This window comes from Megalopta genalis, unplaced genomic scaffold (genome assembly GCF_051020955.1).
Source record: "Megalopta genalis isolate 19385.01 unplaced genomic scaffold, iyMegGena1_principal scaffold0055, whole genome shotgun sequence".
Classification (NCBI taxonomy): Eukaryota; Metazoa; Arthropoda; class Insecta; order Hymenoptera; family Halictidae; genus Megalopta; species Megalopta genalis.
In genome coordinates, this window is record NW_027476124.1 from 782,501 (window position 1) to 787,500 (window position 5,000).

Below are 5,000 nucleotides of genomic sequence, written 5' to 3' on the forward strand. Positions count from 1 at the left end.
GAGTTCCCTGGAAACCTCTAGCAGGGAGATAGGGTTTGGAACGCGAAGAGCACCGCAGTTGCGGCGGTGTCCGGATCATCCCCTCGGACCTTGAAAATCCAGGAGAGGGCCACGTGGAGGTGTCGCGCCGGTTCGTACCCATATCCGCAGCAGGTCTCCAAGGTAAAGAGCCTCTAGTCGATAGATTAATGTAGGTAAGGGAAGTCGGCAAATTGGATCCGTAACTTCGGGATAAGGATTGGCTCTGAGGAGCGGGGCGTGTCGGGCTTGGTCGGGAAGCGGGTCTGGCTGACGTGCCGGGCCTGGGCGAGGTGAACGGCTCTCGTGGCTGGGATCCGAGCTCGGTCCCGTGCCTTGGCCTCCCGCGGATCTTCCTTGCTGCGAGGCTTCCGTGGCGTTTCCCATCGGTGCGGTCGTCCTCTTCGGCCGCCATTCAACGCTCAGCTCAGAACTGGCACGGACTAGGGGAATCCGACTGTCTAATTAAAACAAAGCATTGCGATGGCCCCCACGGGTGTTGACGCAATGTGATTTCTGCCCAGTGCTCTGAATGTCAACGTGAAGAAATTCAAAAAAGCGCGGGTAAACGGCGGGAGTAACTATGACTCTCTTAAGGTAGCCAAATGCCTCGTCATCTAATTAGTGACGCGCATGAATGGATTAACGAGATTCCCATCTGTCCCTATCTACTGGCGGTGGCGGTCTGTGGCCACCCAGGGTTGAGAGGCGACCCCCGAACTAGTCCTCGCGAAGGTTGTTGCTACTACCGAGTCGATGGATGCGTCGACGATGAAGGCATTTTAGACCGTCAGTGCGTCGTACATGTAGTACTTCGCATAATGGCGAGGCCCGAGATTAAGCATGCGGGCTGTGGCGTGTTCATGTACAGCATTGAATATGCTGTACTACTCCTTAGCGGGGGACTGTTGTCACTTGTGGCTGCAGTCCCCCGCGTCACGTTATGCGGTTTTTCTGGTCTAACTGGAATGCCGCATTTTCGTTGTCTGAACACGCCACGAAGCAACACGCCGTCGGATTGAATGTTGCTGCTGAGTCGATAGGTGCATCGGCGATGAAGGCACTCGAGAGACCGTCAGTGCGTTGTACATGTAGTGCTTCGCATAATGACGAGGCCCGTGATTAAGCAAGCGGGCTGTGGCGTGTTCTTGTGCAGTATTGAACATGCTGCACTACTCCCATCCGGGGGACTGTTGTCACTTGTGGCTTCAGTCCCCCGCGTTACGTTATGCGGTTTTTCTGGTCTGACTGGAATGCCGCATTTTCGTTATCTGAACACGCCACAAAGCAACACGCCGACGGAGTGAATGCTGCCGAGTTGACGGATGCATCAGATGCATCGGCGATGAGGGTATTTTGAGACCGCCAGTGCGTTGTACATGTAGTACTTCGCATAATGGCGAGGCCCTTGAACTAAGCATACGGGCTGTGGCGTGTTCATGTACAGCATTGAATATGCTGTACTACTCCCTACCGGGGGACTGTTGTCACTTGTGGCTGCAGTCCCCCGCGTCACGTTGTGCGGTTTTTCTGGTCTGACCGGAATGCCGCATTTTCGTTGTCTGAGCGCGCCACGTAGCAACATGCCGCTGGATCTAGAAATCGGGATGCAACCAATCACCTGGGCAACCCAGGCCGCAAGGGGCAAACGTGCCCTAGCCACACTTGAGCCTCCACGAAAAAGGTACCGCTGGATAGCTCGTGTTCTCAAAACGCAGCGAACCGAACGAAGTGTGGTGGAGAGGAAGAGGCAGCCTCTCCGACTGCTGTCTCCCGCGTGTTTGCCGTGCGTGGCGACCCTTGTCGTCGGAAAAGAGGATCCTGGGATCTGAGGGGGCCCTCTCCTGCGGGTGAGACGTCCCCAACACGTACCTTTGGCCTCTGCTTCGGCTAGATGGGAGGCTGGACGAGAAAAGCAGCCCTGGTCCAGTCAATCGGCTTGGAACGACCATACGCTTCGGCGAGCGGGTTCTGACGGGCGAGGACGCGGGCTGGGTTGAGCAATCGGCCCAGTCAGCAGACTATGTCCGGTGCGTAGCCCTAACCCAGCCTGATGGCGGGTTCCAAAATGTGTGGGTCGGTGGTGGCCGGGGAGCGTACCGGATGAAGGCAAAGATCTAACTATGGGATCTAAATTGAAAGTACAAATTGAACGTTCGAAGTCGGCGGGTCCAGCTCCTACTCGAAGTGAAGCCGTCGCCACAGACGCGGAAGCTACAGCAGCAGCTGTTAGCCCTCCTGCGTCTGCGAAAAAGACAAGGTCCGGGAAGGTGCTGAACATCGCCAATCCTCGTGTGACCTTGGAGAGATGCGTGACACCCACGCGAGCGGTCTCGGTGAAAACTGAGGCCACGGTAGAAGGCGCGCCGGACACCGGTAACGTGGGGACAGCGCCCAAGTCGGGGGACTCCCCCAGCCGCAAGGCTGGGAAGGAGAAACCCAGAAAAATCGAATCAGTCAAAGACACGCTCGTGAAGGTGCAACCGGCACCCGTGCGTGTCGAAGACCCCGAAGGTGGCGGTTGGAAAACCGTCACCAAAAAGTCGAAGCGTGCCAAGCCAGTCGCACCTACTGGCAAGGCCGCAGCAAACCAGGCCAGGAAATCGAAGGGGACGGTTTCCGGGCACAAGGTACGGCCTCTCGATCTCGTGAGAGACGAAGCCTTCAGGCGAGTATCGGAGATACGGACCTTTTGCTTTCGACCCGAGTCGAAAGTCAACAAGGAGTCCGGGTCGAAGATACTAGCAGAAGTCGGAGCACTCAACGAGTTGGTCCAGGAGCTGATTCAACGAAACAGCTTCGTCGAAGGGCAACTCGCCGCGGTCAGGGCGGACCTAAAAGCGCGTCCTGCCGTAATGAGTGCGGCGCGACCTGGGCCGTCCAAGGGAACCCTCCCGAAGACGGTCTCCAATGCCGCGCAGTTGACCTACGCCCAAGTGGCAAAGGTCAACCAGTCAGCGACTCCGGAGGCGAGAAGACCACCGACACAATACGTGGTGCGTATCTTCCCGCCAAAGGATAAAGGACAGAACAGCGATGCTACTAAGAGAGCTGTTCTGTCGATCGTAAAACCTGCGAAGGAGGCGATCCGTGTCAGATCGGTTCGACGCATCCACTCCGGTGGCATCGTCGTCGAAACCGATCGCAAGGAGGACCTAAAAGCCTTCGTAGGCAATAAGAAGCTGGCGAGTGCGGGACTGTCCGTCTCCTTGCCCAGCAAACGGGACCCCGAGGTCCTGATTTATGACATTCCGAAAGGGATGGGCAAGGAGGAAATTGCCTCCAGTCTTTGGAGGCAAAACCTCTCTGAGGCGTCCCAGAAGGATGTGCCTTCGGGTGTTCGGGTCAGTCGCATGGCTGGCAAGACCCCGGAGACAGCCAACTGGGTAGTGGCCGTCAGTCCGCAGATTCGTCGGCGGCTGGCGCAGAGAGGGGACCGGGTGTACCTCGGGTGGAGTTCCTGTCGTGTGCGGGACTTCATACAGGTCACCCGATGCTATAAGTGCCAGCGCTTCGGGCACACGGCGAAGCGCTGCAAATTCAAAGAGGATGTCTGCGGACATTGTGCCGAAAAAGGGCACGGGTATGCGCTCTGTAACAGGAAGAGCAAGCCTCCGGTTTGCTCCAACTGTAAAGACAGAGGGCGACCATCTGAGCATAAGTCGCGAGACCCGGCCTGCGCCTCCTATCAGGAAGCGCTGGTTTTGGAGATGTCTCGTATAAGACGCGAATAATAATTTGAATCTCGAATGGATAGTACAAACGACCGGCGACGCTCGAGAGTCATACGGGTCATGCAGCATAACATGCAGCGGGCCCGAAATGTGACCGACGAAGTCCGGACTGAGATGCATAGGCGAGGGGTAGATGTGTTGCTTGCACAAGAGCCATATAGCTGGCGGGGTACTGTGCCCGGGCTAGGCTTGAGAACGAGGCTGATCACGGCAGGCGAACCGGTGATGGCTGCAATAGCGGTCAGAAACCCGGATCTAACCGTGGTCAAAGTCTCTAACTTGTGCGACACGCATTTGTCCTGTGTCAGCATCTCGGGTTCGTTTGGGAGCTTCTTCCTGATCAGCCAGTACTTTCAATGCTCCGATGACGTTGAATCAGGTCTGGCGCGATTGGAGAGAGCTCTTTCCGCACTTAAGCATAACCGAGTCATTATCTCTGCCGACGTTAACGCAAAATCAGCCCAGTGGGGCAGCGCGGAGACGGACGTGAGAGGCCGTAAACTCGAAGAGTTTATCGTGAGCCATGGCTTGGTTGTCTTGAACGAGGCTGGAAACGCTCCGACGTTTTCCAGCCCTAGTGGACAGTCATACATCGACGTCACACTATCGACACCTGATATTTGCGACAAGGTGCGAGGTTGGAAGGTCCGCGAGGACCTGACGACCAGCGACCACCGAGTCATAGAGTTTTCTTTGAGTTTTTGCGCCGAGGACGGTGCTGCCGAAATTAGTAGCAACAGCAGCACCAACCGGAACGGATTATTACCAAGGTTCCGACTCCGAAGCGCAAAATGGCCCGAGTTCGACAAGGCGCTGCAGGAAAGTAAGAGGAGTATATCCCCCGATCCATTGAACAATAAGGGGGATGTCGAACATCTAGCACAGGAGATCGAAAGAATGATCGTCCAAGCGTGCGACTCCTCGATGCCAACCAAGCAGTGGCATTCAAAATCCGTCCCATGGTGGACGGCCGACCTGACGAGGCAAAAGAGGCGAGTCTACAAACTTAGACGAGCCTCGCAGAACGCAGCATGTTCAGAGGAGCAGAGGGCGGCCAAGAGGACCGAGTATCTTAAACAGAGAAAGGCCTACAAAGCCGCCATCAAAGCTGCTCGGTCGCACAGCTGGCGTGCATTCGTGACCGAGCAGGGAAACAAGGAACCCTGGGGCCTCATTTATAAGATCACGAGGCAGAAGATGACAGCCAGCACGGTCATCTCGAATATAAATCGTAACACTGCCCAGGGT

General features: G+C 56.2%; 1 pseudogene; it reads left to right on the forward strand.

Annotated features, from left to right (window-relative positions):
* Positions 1-720, forward strand: part of LOC143261547 (large subunit ribosomal RNA) — a 2,995-nt pseudogene extending 2,275 nt beyond the window's left edge.
* The last annotated feature ends 4,280 nt before the right edge of the window (positions 721-5,000 follow it).